We start from the raw sequence: 25,530 nt of genomic DNA, 5'->3' as shown, positions 1-25,530 counted from the left end.
GCCTTTTAACCTTTCTCTGAAAAGGACAGCTATAGAGTGACAGCAACAATGGGGAGAGAGAGTGGGGGAGGACATGCAAAAAACAACGTCGGGATTGGGAGGTGAACCTGCGACCAGTGCAGCTATAGGACAGTAGTTGGTGCACTGCTCCACCAACTAATCCAGTGCCCCCTTCAAATCTTTTCTTGAATAACACTCATCTATACTTCACTTTTCCTCCTTCTATCTCATCTCTCTGTCTCAGGTACCCAGCTTCATCACTGCCTCTATGGCTGAGGATACCGACTGTGATACGTGTTTTGTATCACCAAGGGATTTGGCTTTGGTGGCCCCTTATGAGTCAGCAGACAGAGGAAGAGAGAAACCAATAGAGGCAATAGAACTACCTGAACCTCCAGATGGAATATTTCTTGCTGCTTTGATCAGCCATTTGTCTGTAGATGAAACGTTTCATCTACAGTGTGGGTGTGAGAGCAATGTCAGCACTGAGTGATTAATGCTACAAAATGTTTCCCTAATGTGGGGAGGAACGGAGCTGGTGGGTGATTTAAAACATTATTTCAGAATGGAAAACCAAAGCGACAGTTATTTATGATACACCAAGAAGAAGTGGTAAAGTGACTGATAAAAACCAAAATAACAACACTTTATAATGAACACAAGTTTCAAAGTGTAGCTTCTAAAGGGACAGCATTAGTAGGAAGAAATATTAAACACACAAGCAAGAACCCTTTAAAAAAAGGTTCCAATGGTTTTTAGATATCATGGCAGGACAAAGATGCTCCAACGCACCTAATACCTGGAACTTATGACTGAGCGCCAACTTTTCCTGACATGTCCCAAATGTTGCCTATCAATCATGTACACTTTATCAAGTTTTTTCAACTTATATTTAATGTATTTATCTAAAATGAAAAATGCCAAAGTCCATCACAATCCAACAGAAAATCCACAAGAAGAAAACCAAGAGTCAGGGTGAAACGCTTGGCAAACTGGGAAGTAAAACGTGTCAACACGAGTACATGTATGAACTGACAAAAACAGGGAAGGTATGATTGAACTAAATAGACACTGGGGTAATGGGTGAAGACAATCAGGGGAGGGTATGAAAAGACAAAATAAAACAGGAAACACTAAAGACTAAAAGTGGAAATTAAGCAATAAAAAAATACACACGAGGAAAACAAGCAACACAAAAGAAGAAAGCAAAAAAATAAAACATGAAATTAAATCTAACTAAATACAAACAAGCCAATATGGTGTGGAAACTTACTAATATTTTTTCATTGTTATCTGAGTGTTAGCTATTGCTGGATATTAAAACGTAGCATGTATGACGGATAACTTGACATGCTAAACTGATGCTAGAGTGACACATTTCCTTATCTCAAGTAGGGCCACTGACCACGATAAAGTTTATGACAGGTTTTGGTGAAACTTAGTTTAAATATTTTTTGAAGTAGTTTAATATAATATATACAACCGGAGCCATGCTTTTATTCTGGAAACCCACTGACTGAGATTATATAGAAAATACAGAATTCTTTGTATTATAACACCATTTTGTTTCAATTTTATAACAAAAATGACTAATGCTATGATGCACATATGATACACATGTCTACTCCCTGCTAGCAGTCTCTGTCCCATTTAATTGCCCCCTGTTTATTAGGCTTCATTTCCAAGAGGGGGGTCGGCTCTGCCTCTGCGTCCCCATGCATACAGAGAGCGTCCTCTCCTCAAAGAGCTCTTTCCATTTGGTCGATCGATTGCATCACTTAACTCCTCCCTGAGGTGCTGTGAACCAGTGTCGCCAGCCCGCCTGAGCCGCGAACTACATTTACTAATAAACCGCCTACCTCTGCGAGGCATATTGCCAATATGTTGGCGAAACATGACCTATGCAAAGGCATCATAGCTCATGTAGACACATCGGTGTCGAGAAGTGCGCCCGTAAATACTGCACAGCCAAGCCTACACCCTGAAGAAAAATAGTTCCTACAAGGGTATTTGGGTGGGAGATGTATCTTCTTCCGCCAATTAGTCTCCACGCGGATAATAATAAAGACTTTAGTCCTAAAGTGCACAAGGTAAAGAGAAAAGAAGAATAACCTTTTCTCAGAGTTTACAGAAAAGCTGATCTTTTGTCATGCTTTCAAACTAAAAGCACTTTTGTGAGAATGCTCAACAAGCAGAATCGTAATAAAACTAGGATCAGTATTGCAGATACTTTCGAAAAATGGAGAGCGGTTAGAACGCAGAAAGGTTTACAGGCCGATGCAGAGCTGGATAAACACTGAGAGAATGTTCTGAGTTTGGAACCAGTACCAATTTTTTTTATTTCTCCTTTGACGTTAAAACAGGAATATTCGGCCCATTTTTCAAGATACATGTTGTCCCTTGAAATCCGGATACTCCTTCTCCTTTTTTACGTTCTTGAAAAGTTCTCTGTTGCCAAAATGATCCCTATGTTTCAAGCATAATAAAGGAGGTCTTTGCAGCACGGTTTAGCTTTTCCATTGTGGTCAAAGCCAAAAGAAAATCACTCGGTGGTACTTAATAGAACCCTTTGTACTGGAAGTGTAGGAGGGAGTAAAGTGGTTGATGTCACAGGAGTTGCTGCCAAGATATGGAAAGTGTCCTCACAATAGACAGAATGATTAGTCACCTAAAGCAGAAAGAAACAAAGACGGAGAAAATGTCGACTAGGTTGTTCTAAGGTTTTCTCAAATGGGTCACACCATGAAAGCTCCTCCTTCTCCTCCTCTGTCCGCTGATGGAGTTGGGCCAGCGGGTGGAGGGAGCGGTGACTCTCGGTGGTAAAAGGTGATTTATACGCTGCGTAGGATGCCGACGCCGGCAGGATCCCAGAGGCAAGGGCATAGGAGGAGGAGGAGAGTTGAGAAAGAGGGGGAAAGTGGAGGAGGGAGCAGAAGAAAATGGGTTGAAGAGAGGATGGTGCGGATTTGACGGAAAATATTTGGTCAGAGAACCAGATGAATAGATGCAAAATACACAAAGCAGAGAAAGGATAGAATGGAAGAAAAAAAACACTGAAGATGTATGAAAAGGAGGTACAAATTAAAAAATGGGACAGAAACGTAGGCTTTTGAGCAGAGAGGGTGGAAAGCAGAAAAAAAGGAGCATAGAGAATGTATTAAAACACATGCTGGAAAGGATAATAAGGTGAAGAAGGGAAAGCAGAGGGACAAAGACTGGAAATGAGAGAGAAGGACTGAAGGACTGAGGAGAGGTTGCAAGTCGAGGCCAGTTGGGGAGGAAAAGAGAAATGTGTAGATGTAAAAAGAAAGAGATGCCGGAAGGAGAGAGAAGGAGAAGAGCAGGAGTGACATTAAGGACCTCCAGAGAAAAATGCGGAGGAGATGAGGGCAGTTACGAGGAGAGGGAAGGTCAGTACAGGACATGTGAGGGGAGGGCGGCAGAGATGGAACGATGGAGGCAGAAGAGAAGTTGCTATTGGAGGGAGCTCAGGGAACAGGAGAGAGCTGGAGAGCAGTGAGAGAGAGAGAGAGGGCAGGTGCTGCTTTCAAATGAATGTGTTACCAAAGCAGAGCCGACAGGATCCGGCAGGACTTCTCTCCAGAGGTGAAACTATTGAGGGCAGAAATATGTGTCACTAAAAACTCAATTTCAATCATTAATATTTCAATGTGAATTGCATCATAAAATGGAAATTCAATCCACTAATTTGCATTGAAAAACTGTTTTAATTTGTGTAAAGCTGAATTCCAAAATAAGCAGAAACTGGTTGTAATATAATGGAATTCAGTTCAGTTGCTCTTAAAGGACATTAAATATTTGACTCTCTGTATGCCTGCACATTCAACAGGAAGTACCTTCAGGTATGTTGGGTATGTCTTTGTCCCAGATGATGTGGTCTTACGTCAGCCTTCTACTGTATTTGGACTACCAGCCTAGAAGAAGGAAATGAGCAGGCCCAAAGTATTTGAAATGAGTTGCAGAGGTTAAGTTTGTGCAGGAATCTGGTGGTTTGGTTTTAACATCTGGAAATATTTAATTCAGTTTATTTCTAAAAGTTTTGAAGAATAGCTTAACTCGAAAACTTCGAGGAAGTTGTTGCACATTCAAATTACTCACCCTGAGAGGCAATTTATTGGAAAATCTTGAAAGTCGACATCAGTAAAGACAAAATCTTTCATCGTTGTCTGGTTCTTCAGGACGCTCCCCTTTCTTTTTCTCTGGCTGCTGCATGAAATCAATATAAAATGATTAATAACTTTCACCTCAATAATGCGAGCGGACTTGTTTGCAGATATTGCCTGTTTAAGCTTTTTGCATTATCGCTTGGAAAGTTCAGAAAACTATTACCCGCACTTGACATTAATTAACTTGGAGAGTCTGCACTGTACTGTTAAGCTGCATTAATACAGCACGAGGTAAACCCTGTGTTCTCACTTTCCCAAAGAGCCCATTAAGACTTCACACACTCCAGCAAACCCACACACCTCACACATTAGACGTGACAAGTGAGCGCCCCAGCAACGGCAATCAATGGACTCCTAAACTTTGGATTCAATGCAGCATACGTAATGAGAAAAATAAATTTCCCCCCAGTGCACGGGCTGGAGTGCTGCAGTAAGCTGTTTTAGGACAGCGCTCACTCTGACCTATCCACATAAAGTCCAGAGGCAGATATAAATAACGGGCCGGCGTGTTGGAGGGGACGGCTATTGATTACTGAGAGAGGCTGGATGACACCAGAGCCAGGGCTGGGCTGTGCTTTGGTATCTTCTAAATAGGACAAAGTCTGTACGCTTTGTAAGAGAACATGCCCAAATGCATGAACTGTGTGTTTATTATGCATTATGTAAAACATATTTGACATGTTTCACAACTTTCTTTTTTTTTTAGTTCATCCTTGAACGTTTATTGAAGAAACATGAACATGGGAAATGGTTTAACTGTTTAAACTGTTGCAGTGACTCTTTTTCTTCTGAACATTTAGCTGACAATAGGACTTCATTGGAGACTTAAATGACTCACGAAAACATTAGGTAGCTTTTTAATACAGTAAAGTTTATTTTCTTTGTGCGCATTAGCAGTTAAGTAGGGTTGAGTAGATTTCGGTGTTGAAAACCTGTGATTACATTATTGTTAAACTTTGGATCAATCAAGAAACAGACAGAGTGGTGAAGTTGTGGCAGGTCTTTAGCCTCCAGGCAAGCTGCTACAACACACCAACATGTCAATCAAATTAACCACCCCCCTAATTATGCATAACTCTTAGTCTTAATAAAATCCAAACAGATAAATTGTATAAAAAAATACATTCTGTACAATGTGGAACATTTCAAATAAGCCATAGAGACCAAACCGTCTTTGAACCAGGCTGTAAGTATTTTTTTATCTCTGCGGTAAAAATTAGCATCTGGGACCTAATGGGGATAACTTGGATTTTGGTCCCAGTCTCAAGTGGGACTTCTTCACTGGCTTCATTTTTCAAGCACGGAGGTTGCCACTTGAATGGAAGTAGACATAATTGTTGTGTTGGGAGATTTATAAAGCAACTTCAAACGTTGCTAGGGTATTTATGTGCCCCACTATTTACTGGTATTGTTCTGCGTTACCAGTACCCAGAATCCCACACCACTTACAGTATTCCAGGAAACTGAAAAACACTCTCAGGCAGGCTGTTTAATAATAAAATGGATTTCTATAGTTTACAGTATGTGTACAGCATATACTCACAAAGCTGAAGTACAAGCATGCATGTCTCCATATACAGATCAGACACATATACTCTCTGAGGATTAAGGCCTGTCTTTTTCTGAAGTCCCAGTGAGTTCAATGTCAGCACATAAAATGACCAGGCCTGTTCTATATACAGTTTGACATCACAATCTATGCACTTTATTCTCCTCTGCTTTCACCTTATAGATGACCCAGTGATATAATATCTCTGAATGGCCTGGGGTAAGAAAGACCTTGACTGTGATTTAATCATTGCATCTGCACAACTGCATCAACAGTCAGCATTGCATCTAAAAATGAATGTGGAATCTTTAAGACAACGTGACTTACTGTATCTTGAGTAGGTACATACATTCTGTAGAATGCTTCATTGGGGCATTACAGGTATTATCTACACATTTGCTTTGAGCCTAGAAGTTCTTCGCAAACTTGATCAACAGTTCAGTTAGTCCATGTACACAAATTAATCTCTTGAACATGGTTTGCAATGAATTTAAAACCATCATACAACCAACAAATCATTGCCCTTTAGGAGTATCCTTGCTGCTATGTCAATGTCATATTGCAATGAAAGCCAAGTCATACCAAATTACATCGATGATTACATCAATGTACATCGGAGGCTAGCTGTGAAGCAGTCTGTTGTTTTGTAGGGATCATTTCCAGTGTTGTTTGGATGCTTAAAATAACAAACTCAGAATCAAACTCAGAAACCTATTAGACACAACAACTTTGCATCCTACAAAATGAGGACATACTTTAACCAGGTTTATTTGCCCCCAATGATTTTGTTAAGTCATGGGTGCCACCCCATAAGGGGCCCCTGTAGTATAAGGGATTCAAAGCTGCCAGCTAAAGCAAACTGGACAAAATACATACTTTGTAATCTTAAATGCAAAAACATACGTTTATTGGCCAAGTATGAAAATACTGGAAACTCTGTTGAAGTTTGATGCCGTTTTTGCTTTATAGTAACAGGCACAGAGAGCGAAATGCAAGTTATCCTTTGGCACTCTTACAAAATGTTTAAATGTCTCTGAATGTATCTACATGAACTTTAGGTGTCAGAAATGCAAGCATGGCTTTGACGGGTAACTTCTTTTTGCAAAATATATCAAAGCTTTTAACTGATATACATTTTTCACATGACAGGGGTACTGAGGAGATGCATGATTCATAATAAATTGACAAGTAAACCAAACACTGAAGCATTGTCACCTCTTCCTCTACTCAGAGAACAGGATCATTTAATAGAGCGCTGTGACAGAGAATTGGAAACAGACATTTGTCACAGGCAATGTCTGGAGCTGTGATGAAATCAGACCAGAGATGCTGTCGTACTGTAGTTTGTCCCCAGCCAGAGGGTCAACGAGGCGGAACCTGCAATATGCAATATGTTGAACCCACTTTGAAACAAAGTCAATGAATTGTTGGTTCAAAGCTCCAGCTGGCTTCCAGGGTGGAGCACAGCTGCACAGAGGTTGTTTAGCCCCAACAAAACCATTTGTGACAGGTTAAATTGTGAAAGCGTTTGTCTGCCTGGCCGCACAAGCGTTTATTGAGTGTGGAATGAGTTTTTGCACAGGGCTTGTGTGTGTGTGTATGTGTGCATTTGTGTATGAGTGTGTGACCTCTGGTGGTAGATTAAGGTCACAGCCTCTCTGTCAGGCAGCAGAACATGAGTAATGTTTTAATGTGAACTTATTAAGTCCTCTGTGCTTTTATGGACAGTGTAAGGCTAGAGTTGGAGAGGTCATTTTTCACCTGCAATGACTTGACCTCGGACTTGAACTAGTATTACGGCCTGGTCACTCTATGATCCCCCCCAAATGAAAAAAAATGACTGAGAAATGTTGCATAACAGGAAGATGCTCAAAATGTATGCATTTGAATAATGAAAGCATTCATGCTAATTATTGTCACATCTGATTATCTTGAATATAAGTTATGATTGATCAAAAAAAATCTACATCCACACAGTTGTCCCACTATTTGAGTTGTGCTGCATCCAGCGGCGGCCATTTTGTTAATGGGGCCATCTATAAAGCCAGGAGACATTTGTTCTTGCATGAGGAGAGGTGAGGATGTGTTGCTTTAACATGTTTCTTATTCTGATTTAATTATGAATTAAATTGCCTAATTTACATTGAACTTTTGTTGTTTTGTTAAGTTAACACGTGTTGGTTTAATCACTGTAAATAAATACTCACCTCTTGGAAAATCTTAATCTGCTGAGTAGTCTTTCTACCACCTTCCTAGACACTTGTGCTAACTACTTTACAAACGTTGAGCTTGACATTTCTTTCCATCTATCTAGCTCCGTGAAATGGCGATGTGGAGCGACAGCGAGCTTCTCACCAACGAGGATACCAACAGTCTGTCTCAGCGGTGTGTCAAGGGAGGAGAATGGGAGTGGCTTGTACCAGGTGTACACACTGGTCAAAATCTCCACTGCCACTGAGGTGATGCATGTCAATATTAACATGACTTGTAGTGAGACTTTATGGGGCATCTTTTCCCTCTGAGTTTCAAAAAATACTTCTGTAAAACAATACAATGTTACACAAATGTTTTATTTACTTTAACATACTCTATTAATCCCCCTGTGTAATTAAGAGACATGCTTCTCACACAGATAGGACCGTCTTACACACATGCTCAAACAGCATTAATAGAGAGATTTCAGAGTTGGGCTGTGCACAGAGAGCGTGCCAGAGCTGTTGGGAGGGTTGATGCCTTGCTCAGAGGCACCTTTTTCCCTCAGGAAGTGACATGGCACCCCTCCAAATTCCAGGCTTTGGTCTGCAGAGACTCAGACTTAGCCCGACTCGATGACTGTGCACTCTTTTGAAACGGTCCTTGAGCTGCTGCAGGTTGCCCCAAGCTCTTCCATTTGTCTTTTTAAAGCTTTTCAGTGGAGAACCAAATGAGATACCTGGTCTTTACCCTGAGACCAGGCAGGAGAAATTTAGCTGGGCCTGAGGCCACAGCTTCATGAGAACATTATATTACTTTTATCATCTGGAGAGTCATCACAGACAGTACATTTCCTCTCTGAGCTTTGTTTTTTTTTTCAGATTTGGTGTATTAAAAGTTTCACTGGAGTCCTTATGATGTAGTCTACCTCTAACCTCACCAAAAAGTTTAATTTCAGGGGAATTTGAAGGAAAACAATATGAAAGTAGAGCCAAAAGGAAGATAAAGTATGGCCAGCAAACAAATCCAGAGCCTGTATTTCCAGTAAACATTTTCCAATCTATCTTGACCGGCTTGAACACAAAATTACATTTTGAAAAAATAATTATTACCTAAATTTTGGTTTAGTTCAGTTCTTAAACCTCACTGTATTGTGAAACATTTCGGTTGAAAAGTAATGACAAAAAATATATATATATTTAAATAATAATTATTATAAAGTACAAAGAGTTTGAGATTGCTCTGTTAGATTGTGTCAGCCATAAGACATCAGACTGGGCTCATATAGCTGCAACAAACTGCACCGATCAAAGTCTGCCAACCAAAAGTGATTTTTTTTTTTGTCAAGGTGAATTACTTTCTCTTAGCCAGGAAGAGCCATTACATTGCGCTCTTGGCTACCAGACTTTATTAACAAAAATAACTATTTTACCTTGTAAAACTGTCAATCCATCTTTACGTGGATAGCACCAATTAATAACAAATCTTCAGACACTTTACTAAAAAGAACAGGTCCACTTTTTATTTTATTATTTACAGAGCCCTTACATGAATCACGAGTAACCATGAGTAAAGTTCTTGGCAACATTTAGCAAAGCAACATCTGTGACTTTTGTTGTTTTGTGATGTTTTGATCCAAACTAATTATTAGAACACCCTAGTCACACATCAGTACAAAGAAACTAACTGATCTTTAAATTATTGTTGTTATTAGAAGCGTATTTAACTTTGAAAAGAGTCAGTGGAAACAACAAGCAGATTAGTGTACACACTGATCAGGGGCAGATTATGTAACTGCCATTACAGTCTGTTTTTGGGCTGCAGACTTGTGCTCCAAATCTTTTTGTACCAGGAATTCATTTGGACCCCAAAAATGGCAGAGTAAAAATAAAGGAGTTACGTTTAAAGATTTAGAGCAGGCAGCCAAAAATCTATTGAAAACAATTCTGCATGAAGTTTGTCAAATGCCTGTATTACTGTTACTGTTTTGATTAATTAATGCTAATCACAAACTGATACATGTGCTCTGAGCCTGCTGTTTGCTTTTCTGATACCTGACTTTTTCTTTCCCTATCTCAACAGAACGCATTTAGGAAGCAGTTTGTGGGATTTATGACTTTTAGCTTCTGTTTCCTTGTGATATACCCCCCCACACACACACACACACATACACACACACACACACACACACACTCTCCACACCAACCATGGGATCTCAGACCAAGTCCCTTCATTTATTCATTTTTTTAATCCTTGTTGGTTTTCAAGTCTTTCTGCTGGCACAGAATACTTTTGCATATTATCTTTTTGTAGCTCATTCTGTCCGCCTGACTCTTTGAACTTAATCAACACATGATTTCATCACCTGCGAGTATCACAGAGTTAATGGGGATGAGAAGGTCTCTTCCTCCTCCCTCCACCTGAGGTGCGCTGAGCCGTGCTCTAAAAACTGCTCAAAGTACAGATGGAGAAAGATCATGAAAAATAACCTTGACATTTTAGACAGTAAGCTCAGTGATTCTCATCCGTGTCCCAGACAGATCAGAGCGTTGGCAGCTTTTTCATCAGAACTGATCACTGCAGCAGCTGATTTGACTGATTTTCTGCTCTGTGATTGAAACCGGGCCGACTGGAGTACCTCTGCAGTGGCACTTCAGCAAAGTGTCACTACAGTGCTCTTTATAAAGGAACGGACGGTTTGTGTGATATTTGAGCACACACTTTGAATTGTGATTTCCCTCAAGATTAGTTTTGACTGTCTTTAATTAACAGTTATCATGCATATTTTCTCAGTAATACATTAAAATGAATGGAGCATGTTATTTTATTCTTGAGCACAGTGAGTTTGAAACAACATCAGATGTGCTGCAGTGATATTAAGTGTACAAACTCATTCATTCAAATGAGTTTGAATTGCTGTAATTCAGGAACATCAGTACATTAGTATGCACTCGCTTTAGACAAATGACCATGAAATTAGATGTCATTTCCTAACACAGCTTTTTTGAATTATTGTGAGCTTTATGTCATTATAAAGACCAACACTCACAAAGAACTTAGGTATTTCTTATGTTATTTGCAGGTTGTCATGACTGTCTTAAGCACCAATCAATATCTACGTCAGGTCTCTGTTTTAAGAAAGCATGTTTAGAATTTAAAAAAAAACAACATATGAATGGCATCTGCAACAGGTCAAGGTATAAAGATAAGGAAAAGCTCATGTCAAGTCAGCTATGCCATCATTTCTGCTCTGAACTCTGACTGCATGTTTTTCTTTTTTATGAAATAGAGATTAAAAATGAAGTGCATTGACAAGCAGAGCTTCTGAGGAAGCACTGAAGGGGATGTATTTGTTTTTATAAACATTTTGAACATCAACGATCTTTCTTCAGAGTCACCCCGGCATTAGGACGCGTAAGTTGCTTTGTTTCCGTGTTGTGCCTCATTCATCAGCTGTCTGGCTGCTTTGAAGTAACGTCAAGTTGACATTATAAAGATGGACCACTTGGCCTTTATAACTAGAAATGTCTCACTATTACTTCACTGATTTCAACACACTGTGTCCTCCAGTGCAGATATTGGGTGAAAGCCCAACTACTTGTGCATTGAAACTCCCTGCTGATAAAAGCTGAATCATTATTTTCATCCATATATCAAGCAAAATACCTCCAATTGCATATAGCTCCTGGTTTAAAGGGCATTTGATAAGTGAAATGAAGTAGAGAATTGATAATAGAATTAGTGAAGATTAATGCAAAAACAGCTTCGCTCCTTTTTGTTTTTCCTCTGTTTGAAGGCGCCCTCCCCTCCCAGCCTGACAGGCATGCAGGGCAGCTCAGCCAGCAAACTCCTCCCGTAGCCTCGGCCAAGCGGGAGCCCTGTGCCTGCATTGCAGAGGCTGTCCGAGCACAGATTGATTTGTAGCTATTCAGACAACACTGATACGTTACTGAGAGCACACACGTCAGCAATCGCCTTCCGATTTTTAAGTGGGAGGCTGGACTGTTGAAGACGAGAGAGAGAGAGAGAGAGAGACATGAGGTGAGGAGTTTGAATGCTGGAATACCTTCACCTTGCTGTCTTCTTTGCTATTTTTCCATCCAGCATACTAACACAGACTGTGCATCACATCTGTTATCACAGTGCCATTGTTCGTGGCATTTGAGAAATGACTTTGCAATATCAGCACTCAGTGTGAATTTTAACCAGGCAATGGCGACGGAAAAACAACTACGATTATGTATTTTGGGGGGTTGCATTCTTTTCTTTCACATCTGAAGTCATTGTTCTCATTGTAAACAACAAGGACGAAGTAAACTGATTTTCCGGGCTTCTGTTCGGTTGCAGGAGCTGCACAAGCTACCGAATGCAATCAGTGGTAAAAGCTTTATTTTCAAGGTAATGAACCCTCCTAAGGGTATGTGTGATTTATGCTCCCTATTCAAACCACTTTGAATCACCCAAACTGCCTCTGATTCAGTACTGACCTTAAAATACCTTTATGCTCCTCCTCCTGCTGCACAGATTCTTATAGCTGTAGCCACAGCCGAGAGTTTTGTATTTCTTTTACAGCTAAAAAAAACTCCTTTATTACATCCTGAACTGTACAAACGCTGGAATAAACATTACGCCAAATTTGACTTTCTGTATCGTTTTCTGTGTACCTTTTGCAACGATGCAGTTGCATTTATCAGTTGAGGAAATGTGAACTGATGACTTTCTGCAAGAGCAACATTCAGCACAGAAAAATAAACAAAAATGCATTATTTACAGGGTAACATCTTTTCATTTTCTATCTTGTACTATCGCTCTTTGCTTGTGCTGTGCCTTAAGCCATGAAATACAATAACAGAGGATCATCAATGATAACCTATCGTCTAATGGCAGCTTTTGTAAGAAAGCAAAAACATGATTACACATTATATGAAACAGCTTCCCTTTCTACATTATCATTCTGCAGATTGGAAAAGAGCAATACATTTCCACAGTTAAAAATCAAATCAGTTTCATGACACTTGCAGGGATTTACCTTCCCGTGACAGATAATATGCACGGATACACATTATTGGAAGATCGGGCTCAGGTGCTGGGTTGAATTATAACTCTGTCTCTGGTGGTTTCACGGCTTCCATGTATCACTTTAGGCTAGGATGAAAAAAAACAAGAGTATGATATTTTTGTTTCATAAGATGGTTCTGGTTGATCAGCCAGGGAAACGCAGAATACATTTATGTAACTAATCTGGAAAAAGAATCATGTCATACATCACACATAAGGGCTCTATGAAACTATAGGGGGTTTAGTGATGGATATCTGAAGCTGTGATGAAGAATTTCCCGAAAGACACAGATTTGTTATGCAGAAATATTCATTGTTGCTCACATGGGGAGAATTCAGATTAATCAAACAAGTGTACACTGTGTTATGCCACCTAATTCTGAAGGGGTTAGTTCTGGTCAGGTGCATCTAACCTTACACTATACATACTGTAGAGATACTATATTTATCCCAATAAGGTCATTGCTGACCAGTTTTAATATGTGTGAAGACTTTATTCAGTTTACCATGGGGGGCACTACTTTGCCAGAGTGACTCCTGGCACCAGTCAAGATAGATCACAATATATGCAGTAGAAGACACAAGTATGTAATTGGTGACAGTTGTAGTTGTACACAATTGGGATGAAGTCTGTCATATCTACCCCAATTATCGATGACATTATGACCGTCTATCGACTATTGTGTAGATGCCTCTGGTGACGTGGACTCTACTAGAAGTTGTGCTGTGATATCTGTCACCAAGACATTCGCAGATCCTTTAAGTCCCCTGAACAGATTTTGAAATTGCGATAGACCCAACACGAAAACAAATATTGATATATTAAACAATCGTGTTCCTTTGTCCCAACGTTGCTTGACACACACTAACAGATTCATTGACCGACAACCAGAGTCCTGACTCTCAAAGCTTGAAAAATCTCTCAAAATTTCTTACGGTCGAATGTGGCTTTGGAGTAAAGAAACATGGCGGACAGCGGGCAGAAAGACATTGCAAGTTTTTGGACTTCTTTTGACTGAAAATTTAATTATGGATTAAGTTTTGGTGACTGCGTACACATGGGCTGTACATGTTACAGAGCAAGTTGGAGGTGAGTAGGATTAGGATTAGCAGTTAGGATTGTCAGGAGGGTGGAATCAATCTGAATGGATTGGACATGGCTGTCCATCACATCTCACAGATGACTGATTTGATAGAGATCTGGGGTTTTCGGAGCTCAAGTCAACACCTTGAACTGGTTGTCAGGTTCCTTCAGGCCACCTTCTTCCATGACGCTGCAGCCTAGCTCACTTGTCCATTATAGGTGGACAGGTCAGCAATGTATTTTATTGCGTGTTCTGACACTTTTCTATCAGATCCAGCATTAACTTTTTCATTAATTTAAACGCCAATAGCTCTACTGTTGGACTGTACAACGCAAGCCATTCTATGCTCCCCACACACATCAATAGGCCTTGCCAGTTCACCAGTTTCCTTCCTTGGATCACTTTTGGTAAGTACTGATGACTGCAGACAAGGAACACCCACAACAGATGCAGAGTTAAAAATGCTCTGACCAAGTAGTCTAGCCAACACAATTTTGCCCTTGTCAAAGTCGCTCCCTTACTCTTGCCCATTTTTCCTGCTTCCAACACGTCAAAGTCATGACAAAATGATCACTTACTGCCCAACATTCCCATTGACAGGTGCTTTGGAGAAAAAAAAAATCTATGTTATTCACTCCACCTATAAGTAGTCATAATGTTATGAATGATCTGTGTATATACGGCCTCTTGAAAAAGGAGCAGGTTCATCCCACTGAGGACAGCTGTGGAGTTTAAACAATCATTCTGGAAACATTGAACTGCTTTATTGCTTAGAGAGAGACCGGCTGTAGCCTTAAGCTCTCAAGTGTGCAACTGGCCTTAAAGTGACCGCAGAAAATATTGTTTCATATTACCTGGACACCCCAATGTAGAAATCACACCTATGAGGTTACTTGCTGACATCTGAGCCAGTGAGCTACCCGCCAATTACTTTTCTTTTTTAAGTTTCTGAATTGTAAGTTTTTTTGTTTTTTTTTCATTCCAACAACTTTATGCCAGAAGGAAACATCCAATACTGTCCAAATTACCAGGGGGTTTGGTATAGACACATCTACATGCTCTTTGAATTTTTTCATTTGGTGCTGTCCGTCAGATGTTGTGTTACAGTAGCCACCCACCACAAGTTGTGGCTGTAACCCCGTACAGTGGCCATCCAGCCTGATGCTGCACTATGACCAGAAAGTAAATAACAGGACAGTGCATGTGGACATTAACCTGCAAGGAGGACTTAAGGCTGGTGTTGTTGGTGTTAAATTGTTGTTATGGTTATGGTTATGGTTAATTCTAAACAAGTGGTGTTACCAGTCTCCCTGCTCTCTACAACACTAACTATGGATTGATAATGTACTAATGAATGCCAGATAGACTATTTGTAAATTGGTTTAGATACTAGTTATGAAGACATTTCTGAAACACCGAACTGTAAAGGCATCAGATACGAACAGTATGTAAGGGTTAAAAAAAACACTTGTCCCTTGAAAGTATACGGCCTAAGACACTGTTCCAGCCAAGTTCACAAATAATATAACGACGTACTCTCACAGCCGTCTGTTTATGTTCTCTCCTCAGGCGTTTTATCTGTTGAAAAAGTGTTCAGAATGATTTCCCGGCCACGGTTGGCTCTAGATTTGACACTAATTCAGAAGACCAGCAAATCTGTACTTGAAGCCGTTCCCCCGCTTCAGCCAGAGGTATGTCAGTGGGTAGTGGTGGGGAAAAAAATGAAAAAAAACACTCAAAGTCTGTTGCCAATTTATTAGATTCTGACTCAGTCCTGGGCCATTAACCAAAACTCTGCACTCTGTCAAGGCTGCAACAAGCTCCCCCACGGATAGATGGATATATACTGGGGGGAGGGATAGATACATAGATTGATAGATAATTCCAAAAGAGGAAAAAAGGGAACATATTGCAAGTTGTACAGCTGATGAGCAATGGTGACAGATTCAGGGAAACTGTCCTATTCCTCCTAATTAGTGTCAGATCTCCAGCTCAGCCCCACCTGCGTCCGCTGGCAGCCGTAGAGTTCGCCGGAAAAGTCCTAGCAACCAGCCGGTCAAATCCTGCATTTGGCGTGCTTCCTTCCACTGATGACACTTTTCACAACAGGCCTTTCTGCCAATTAGCTTCTTTTTCAGTTTGTATGAGGATTTGAACCTCAGCATGTTGTGGAATGAGCCTACATGTCCTGGTCACCTGGACTGGTGCACTTTAGACTGCAGAGGCGAAAAGGAAACCATGTTCAGCAAGTGGCCTCTGGGCATTCCTGCTAGAGGATCCGCAACCTCCAGCAGTGATGAATGAATTATGGGATTTATTCTGAGACATATGAGTTTTTATAAAGTCATAGAAACAGATCCTGACAAAAGGTTTGTGGCTGTTGAATCTTTCTGGACAATGTCTTATTTCAGATAGCTTCCCTTTCTCATATTTTTAAACCACCACATAACTATTGCAACAGACTTCACATCTAAAGAGTAAAAAGAGTGATGATTATAAGATAAAATGCATAGCACATTTAACAGTTTTTTTCTTCATTCTGTTTAAAATGCCATTTAGTTTTTAATGCCAAGTCCCATTATGTAATATCACTATGATCCATTGAAACTTCACAATGAAATGTATGTGCTGTACTTTGTTGCTGGCTGGGTACTTTTGTTTCAGTGGAGAACAGAATAAGCTCTTAACACTCAGTTTTTAATTAAAGGGAATGATTTAAGGTTTAAAAAATGACTTTTTCAGGTTTTCAGTCAACTTTTGAACTCTAGAATAAGACATGAAAAATGTGGAGCAGACTGTTGAATGCTGATGTTTGTCGTCACAAGTGATAAAAACATCACACTTTTCAGACAGGACAGGGATTATCTGTTGAAGTCTTGTGATTTAGGTTATCTGTGATCTTAAACCAGTGATCTTATCTGCCATGTCTGTACCTTTAAAGATAGAAAATGTCCCCTAATGCTAAATTATTAGTTCCTTGATGGTTAGGGTGTTTGTTTGCTTAATGTTTTTGGTAGTTCTTTTTTAATGTTTAAATTTGTTTTTTTTTTTTTTATCCACATTCAATTTCACCTCTTGCCTGTTTTAGATTTATGGAGGCTGCGTTGGAAATAAGAGGGAATCTGTAACATTATTGTGAAGGGGTCTGAGGTGAGGTTGCTTTCCAATTCTTCATTCAGTTGATTTATGTATCAGCTGTCCTCGGGACCCCCACCTCTCCAACTCGATAAACTACCCCCAAGGCAAGATTACAACCTCTTTTATTACCCGGCAGGTGAAGGAGCTCCTGCAAGGACTTCAAAGTCAAAACCCAGACAAAAGGCCCTGACCTGCATCTGCTGGTGAAATGTATGAGGATGTTAATTATGTAGCTGTGAACAGTCAAGGGTAATTAAGCATGTGGTTAGGTGAGGCGCTTTTTCTGAAGTACGAGGGGGTGTTCAAGATGCAGGCTGTCTTTAGGTCCTCTCTCTCATTTTGTCTCTGCTTATCTCACTTTTAGCTTTCTTTGTCAGTCTCTCTCTCTCTCTCTTTCTCTCTCTCTGAAACACTGGCTGTCATTACATGCACGGATAACTGCTACGCTTACCAAATAAATTAAAGCCACTGTATTCAAATTTCGGCTCATATTCTCATAATGAGAAAGATGCCTCGTGGCTTCCCCTTTTTATGAAACCAGCTGCTGTGGCCTGGAAACATCTTATGGGATTAGAGTTTCTTCAAGCACATCAGACTTCAACTCTTAAAGCACTGTAGGTTTTTAAGATCCTCTTGAAGAAGAATATTCTATTAACATACTCTTTTTCTTTTTTACAAAATATCAAACAGGACATCTGAAACACTGCTGTACCACGTTGTGGGTCAGGAATCTGATTGGCTGTAGTGTGTCGGTTAATCCCTGACAATTGACACCTCTGACAAATTGTCCGTACACAGAAAAGAGTGTAGCTTTGTGATGAGATTTGCTCTATTAAGTAGAGTAGGGAACATGTTCTTTGTAAAATAATTTCATATTAAGTCCAAGATTGTTCAGGTATTTATTATACCTTCAGGTGTTACCAGAGGAATATCATTCTAGATTGTTAAAAAACCTTTAAAATTTGGTTTGCATGATCCGTTTTCAGAGTTTATCATTTGTTAATGAGCATCCTGATATTGCTTTGGGGAAATCGATGTCAGTGGTTAGCTTGCTCGTCTAGTCTGTTACAATTAGTAAAATAATCATTCTTTAATGTCAATCTTACTCAAAGTTATTGATTTTAAGTGGTATTAGCTTTTTTGCATACAGCTGAGCCAAAGCATCGAATGAGCTGCATGAAAGGGCTGAATGATACATGTATATCGTTTTACAACTGCAATGCGTCCATGTCTAATAGTCAAACCACATTAATGAATAGATTCATGTAGATACTGAATCATCTACTAGTTGTGTACTTCTTCTCTTTAATAGGGACGGCAGTATCCTTATTAAACTGCTGAATTAAACAAGCCCAAAAACAAAAACAAACAAATGATGGTGTCAGGCATTTTTATGCTGATCTGTCTTTTTCAGAAGTTTAGTTTTTTGTAAGCAATTATGTAATTAATGTGAAGCTTGCAAACAAGCCACCTGATCTAATAAGTTTATTGAGTGCTTCTGAAAATGGTCCATCTCACTAATTACATACAGCAAGAAACACAAAGAGAAAAGCCGGACGAATTCTTTGGTTTTAGGGTTAATGAATTGAAAAAATAAATTGATCCTACTAATGAGTATTCTCTCTGTATTTTAAGCATAATACATCTTCTTCCTTTGTGTTCAAGAGCTTCATTGTTTTCCAAATACAAGAAGGTAGAATCACATCCGAGGAAATGGTCCTAAACAAATTCTTTAATTCCTCCAGTGTGTTTGCCAAAAACTAAAGTGAGACTGAATACTTGTGAGCTTTTTACACCAATTGGAGCAACAGATTAGAGAAACTGTTAAGTATCCAGAGACAAACAGCCTGGTTGGAATTTTATATGATTTACCAACCAAGAGCTGTACACCAAGATCCACCTTTTTCTTCTGAGCCACAATTATTCAACCCAGTCTCAGGACAGTTGTAAAACAATCTGAAAAAGTTAGTTCTGTATTTCTATTCCAAACATCCGACTTTTCCTGAAAGAAAACACTGAGCCCCAGGCTGATTTATGTTTTAGAGTTGCTCCTGACAAGAAAACAATAGTTTTATTGGATTTTGAACAATGGAATTTTGATGGCATCATTGAAATCCAAGAGGTACAAATTAAAGATATAAAAGGCTCATAAATATCTACCTTAAAATCTGTTTTTTTATTTGAGGCTCTATCATATTTATTTGAAGTTCTCTCTGAGTTTTTTCATTAAAAACAACATCTAATAAAGTTTCAGTAGTGTGTCTTTCTTTCCGGAGGGCATTAGGGTAGAGCAGTCAGCTCAAATCAACATCTGGTGTTGAACACAATTACTGACTCGTATACCCAACATCTGGATTACAGTGGTCATATAACTGTCGATGGGGACAGAGCTGTATCGATTGGATGAGACTTTATTAGTCCCCAAGGGCCATGCAGGTGTTTACACAGCAGAAACAACGAGAATGAGCAGATGGAAAAGAAGACGCAATGAGACACAAGCTGAGTATTAAAATGAAAAAAATGAATTAAAAAAACATTTTTGAAGGAAAAAGCCAGCATCACAGGTGCATTAAATAAGTTTCAATGTAAGACAAGTCTGCTGAAACCTTTGATGGAGTCACTTAAAGCCCCAATATGTAACTTTTCAACCTTAAAATATTTGCTTGTAAGTCTGTCTAACAGCATAATTACGTCCAACAGGAATAATGATGTCTCTCCGACATCCACACAGCGGCTCGCTGCCTCAATATTCCACTATGTAACTTTTTACAGCACTAGTTTACAAGTCCTCGGAGTTAGCCGAGACTGTAAATATTAGGAGTAAGCCTATCTCTGTACTGCTTGATGCAGGCTAAGAGGAAAAGTATGTTGACGGATGAAGCTAGGAATAAAAAAAAGAATTAAGAGAGAGTGACCGAACAAGAGACCGGACTACAGTAAATATTGACTTACCCTGCCCTCTCTAGAGGACATCTTCAGTACCCGCTGCCTCCGTAGAGCTAACAACATTGTGAAAGATGATACCCAACCCTGTCACCAACTGTTCTCTCTGTTACCCTCTGGGAGGCGCTACAGAGCACTAAAGGCTTGCACCTCCAGACTGAAGAACAGTTTTTATCCAAGAGCCATCACTGAACTGAACAAAATCAAACACTGACCTACCATGGGACAAATAATGGGAAAAATAGTGCAATACTGCTTTAACCTGCCTCGTTTACATTTAACTACAAAATAATGTTAATTGGGCGCGTGTGTGTTTTGGATATTTTCTACTGTACTTGTGTAGGTATATATATATACATGTGTGCATATGTATATATTTGTTTTTATTTTATATATTTATATGTTTATATTTCAGGCATGGCACAGTAAATTTTGTTGTACTCTTGTGCAATGACAATAAAGTCTATTCTATTCTATTCTATACTGGAGAGGCTTTTACATGTTGGAGAGAGCTTCGGGGAATGGTGAGCTGACACTGTTGCTGTTGAACTGGTGAGTACTATGCTCGTTATAAACGTTGTCTTATTTCTTTGCCTCATTGCTGATTAAACCACCAGAACCGCCGACTTCCTGCTCGAAACCGTGATGGACACAAGATGTAAGTATTTAGTAGTACAGTTGTCTAACATACAAATGTATTGTTGCTGTCACCTAAACAGTTTTGAAAATATGAAACCACTCTAATACAAAATCATATTATTGTCCAAGGTCCTAAAGTTGCTGCTATTAAAAATCAAAGAGCTGGAGTGTGAACGCCTTGAAAGAGACGAGATGACGGATGCAAAAGAGAAATCAAAGATGAACTGGCCTTCCTGCAATACAGAGTCTGGTGCTGATAATCAGCAGGCACCACTCACAGCTGAACTTTACTCACATTTCACAGGGACAAGCTGCTCCCAAACTTTCTGCCTGCCTGTATCTACAACTGTGCATCATCAGGGCTCAGGTACATCATAACAAAGCTCCAGGATAGTGCAGACCCCCCCCTCCCCCCCCCGTTATTATGTAAATATAAATAAGAAGATAGAACTAAAAATCAGTGGGCAATGCACACAATTACTAATTGTTATAACCATTACCAGTACAGTTCAATTGCAGGTACTAAATGCAATCACAACAATAGAGTAGAAGGAAAGGATATCTGTTTTACTATGTAAACTGGTCAAAACAAAAGACTTCAAGGAACTCAACTAACAAACTCAACTTGTAATGGCACAAAAATACCAAACAAAGCCACAACAGGTATGTATGTTCAAGTCTGTAAGACACATTTTTACACAGGCAACACACCCTGTATCCAGGATACTGTACTTGGGAAAGCATACCGAAACTGAAAAGTTACATATTGGGGCTTTAAAGTTTAGACTTTTGCCGCTGACTGTGAGTGAAGTTGTTTCATAGCTTTTTGGGTTCCCCAGAGTTTCAAATGATATTTTTTCCATCAGGATAACTGACTGAAATAGGCCAGTGTTTATGTGGGAAATGGAATTTACTGACCTCCCCTGGATATAGTAATGCTACTCAGAAAGGCCTGAAGGCTGGTAATGCACCTGGGGCAACATAAATTGGAAATATTCCCTGCAACATGCAAAAAATTGAACCACAGCCCCCTGAAAAATGGATCCAAATACTTGCAGGAAATAATGTTCAGATGTGAAATTAGGGTAAAACCAAATTTCTGTCTTCCTCTAGAAATACAGTCCAGACAAAGCTTGACATATCCTCTTCCCTCTCTCCATTGAAGCGGCCAGGTTTGTATATTTGTCTCAGAAGGGGGTCAGAGGAGAACAACAGCCATTTGTTGCAATGATTCCCAGAAACAGGAGGATGCCAAGAATGATAAACTCCTTCAGCATGAACTGTGGCGAAACAGGTCGAGCTAGCAATGGGAAGAACATCCAACCTTCAGGGAAAGGATGAACAAAAGGAGGCGGGCTAATTCTGTATTATCACGATGACTGATGAAGTTAATTAAAGTATCAACGGCTTAGAGGGGGGGGGGGGGGGGTAATCCAAAATCATAAATAAACAGCTTTTCTGGCCCTAATGAGCTTGTTGCTGCAGATTCATACGAGTGTTTTCTCTCCACAATCCCACAAAGAAAAGTCTGGCAATATTCCGCCCAGAGAGACACCCACGTTTTCATTTTTTGTGTCTGAAGCAGTCGGCGGCAAGGCACCTCATCTCCATCTCCATCACTTAACCAAATAAAGCGGCTCGTATGGCTGCGAAAAGTGAGCTGCCCTCTCAGATAGGGGGGAAGGATGAGTGCTAATCACGCCGCTTTAATGTGGGTTTGCAGCAGGGGAACACCAACAATCAGTATAAAGACAGACGCGCTGTCCAGCCTCCAGGACATAATCATGCAATGCAAGTGTTTTTTTTTTCTCTTTCATTTCTGTTCTTATGAGGATCCTATCTCTGCGGAGGAATTTCCGTGTTTGGCTCCAAATGATATCTTCAATTAGCTGTTAGCTATGAATTTGGGACTGAGAATTAGATTTAGCTCACAACAGGATAGGATTTAAATCAAGTCAAGGGTCAGAGTGCGGCCATCAAATGTGTTGTCAACTGAACATCTGATATTTTACTTATTTATACAGTTATGATGGTTAATGTGTTAGCTAGTGAAATGAATAGAAAAATATGATGCTGTCCCTCAAATTTCAACATAATACCATACAGGCAGCAAAACTAAAGGTCTAAAATTCACTAGGAATAACTTAAGTGCTCCAGAGTCTTAAAAAAAATACATTATGCATGATGCAATGTGAAAGTATTTTGCAAGGCCAAACACACAATTCAACAAACAGAACATAATTAACCTAATAACCTGGTTCCCCATTAATTAACACATCAGCATGTATTGTTATTTTTTAAAATTAACAAATGCAGGCCTATCATCGGCAACTCCCAAGAACTGGAGCATACAAATTTTACCTCTCCAGCGGGCACAGCTCAGACAGTGGACAAATTCAATTTACTTGTAGGCCAGATTACGACTTGCTCTGTTTTTTCTTTTTTTTCAATGCACTTACAGGATGGTTAATTGGTAAATCCAGCAGTTTTGCTCATTATCTTTTGGCCCACATTTTGTTGCCTGGATACATTTTCAAGGTCACCTAGATAGATGAGCCGGCAGTTGTGCTAGCAAACAATGAGACATAATTATGCCCGATCCTTGAACATAAGTCAAATATTAAACCCCCGTCAGCTTTGGTTAGCTCTCCATAAACTCATGTAAATGCAGGTTCCTAACTTTGGCACTGTGCAAACAGGGTACTGTTGGTTTATCACAGCAAAGAAAAACAAAGTTGATTTATTTTGCAGCTTAAATGTATTTTCCTGGGTGTAAAGAGAACAGTTTAAAAAGATGAATGAACCAGTATTCACTATTCAAAGACTTATCTTCTGCAACTTAAAACAAGTTCAGGAAGAATGGTGCTTCGGGCCTAAACTTTAACATAATTCAGCTTTACTGTACACTGAGAAGAGCTGCAGAATATCTCTTAAGTGCCAACTACAATTCATACCTTTTACATTACATAGATCTATTGACATAACAGCTCTTTATGTGTAGTGGTTGAAGCCCTGAGTGGACCCATAAAGCAGAACACAATGTGGAGAAGGATTAGAGATGTCAGGTGAATGATGGCAGTGGAAGGCAGGCTGCTGCAGGAACAGATTGGCAGGTGATCCAGAGGCTTGAGTTGGACAGAGATATTGAGCAGATACGGCGACAGAGAGTGAAGAGGCAGGTGTTGGTGAGGCAGCTGAGGAATGAAGCGAAAAGATAGGATGGAGCAGGATTATCTGAGGGAGACTAAGCTTAGTTATTTCAAGAAACAAATGAAAGGAGGAAGCAAGAACTGTGTTAGTTTATTCATGTAGCTACCTCTGCAGCTGACAACAATCTAGTAAGTGTAGAATTAGTTTATACATCAAGGTTGATGAGATAATGAGGTGCAGGTGTGATCACTTGAGCTCAGGAGAAGCCCCACCCTCAGGCAAGAAGATGAAGCAAACACAAAGAAAACTCTGAAGCCATGATGCTTTCAGATGCTGTCTGAAAGTTGGGGAATATGACTCGAGGCTCTGCCCTCACGGTGCAAGAGTATGCAGCTATGCATCCAAATTTGCAAAGAAATAAATGGGCTCAAGTGGAAATTCGTCCCAAATTTAGAATCAGTCTTGCTACTCAAATAAGAGGTCAGAAACAGGTTCAAAGTTAAAAGTGCATTTTTGAAAAGATTGATACATTGTTTTACACAGAAATCGTACCCAGGTCTGCTGTATAAGTCTTTGTTTTTGTACCCATCAGTTCTAGTAAACTGACTACTAAGTGCTTTTCAAGTCTTCTAACAACTTAAAGCACTTTTAAAATATGAACCATTCACCTATTCAGGTACACATTCATATTCTGATGGAAGAGGATGAAGTGCCCACCAGTATATACTAATCCCATACATACCCATTCACACGCCACTGGTTACGCCAACCCGGTGCAATTTGGGGTTCAGTGTCTTGCCCAAAGAACCTTCAACATGTAGACTCCAGGTGCTTGGATCAAACCAACAACCTTCTAATTCAAAGACAACCAACTCTACCACCGACCCACAGTCGGCCCTAACTTTCAGTATTAGGGCACTGACCAAGGGACCACATTAGTAAGAGTGTGCTGTTTATTAATGTGATATTAGCATGGGTGTAGCAGTGTTTATACAGTTTTATAATTTATGGTGACTTTATTCATAATGGCACTCACTCTCTGCTAAGTCGGCAATACAACAGACGCTCTAAAGGTCACATGTCAGCGATCACACGTCCTGTATGTTTTGCTGAACATGTCACTGTCGGAATGTGAGCACCATAAATAAAATATATATATCCCTACTGCACAGTTTGCCCTGCAGGGATCAATGAAGTTCATATCATCTCTGCCTCCTCAGCGCTTCTTCTCACACCAACACCTCCTCCTTCATCCTGGTCACTGTTGGGTCATCGGAAAAGTGTGTTACATACAGTATGTTGTCATCGTGCTGTGGCCTGACTTCTGTCCTCTCTACTTTTTGTTTCTTGTAGTACTTGTAATTCAGAAAATAAAGCTTACTTTGGGACCATAAAGAACCAGAAATAAAGAATATGTTCATGCTTCAAATGCTGTTAAGCATTCCAAGGGGGTGAATAAAAGAGCAGTAGTCCACTAGAGCTCACCCATCTCTAAAGGATTCCCCATGGAGTCCAGTAAAAACCAATTTGGCTTCCAATTGATGAATCCTCAGAGGTCCCTGCAGAGGGCTGGACAGACAGCATTTAT

The 25,530-nt window shown here is 39.8% G+C and overlaps 1 long non-coding RNA gene across 1 annotated transcript; it reads right to left on the bottom strand.

Moving 5' to 3' along the window:
* Window positions 1-672: 672 nt before the first annotated feature.
* Window positions 673-4,225, bottom strand: LOC136179968 (uncharacterized). The gene is made up of 3 exons (XR_010666879.1): window positions 4,120-4,225; window positions 3,858-3,935; window positions 673-3,612 (listed from the first exon to the last, which is right to left on the bottom strand). It is a non-coding gene; the product is annotated as an uncharacterized lncRNA (long non-coding RNA).
* Window positions 4,226-25,530: the final 21,305 nt, after the last annotated feature.

This window comes from Labrus bergylta, chromosome 9 (assembly GCF_963930695.1).
Source record: "Labrus bergylta chromosome 9, fLabBer1.1, whole genome shotgun sequence".
Lineage (NCBI taxonomy): Eukaryota > Metazoa > Chordata > Actinopteri > Labriformes > Labridae > Labrus > Labrus bergylta.
Note: the sequence above shows the minus strand (reverse complement) of the source record. Positions and strands in the feature narration are given on the sequence as shown.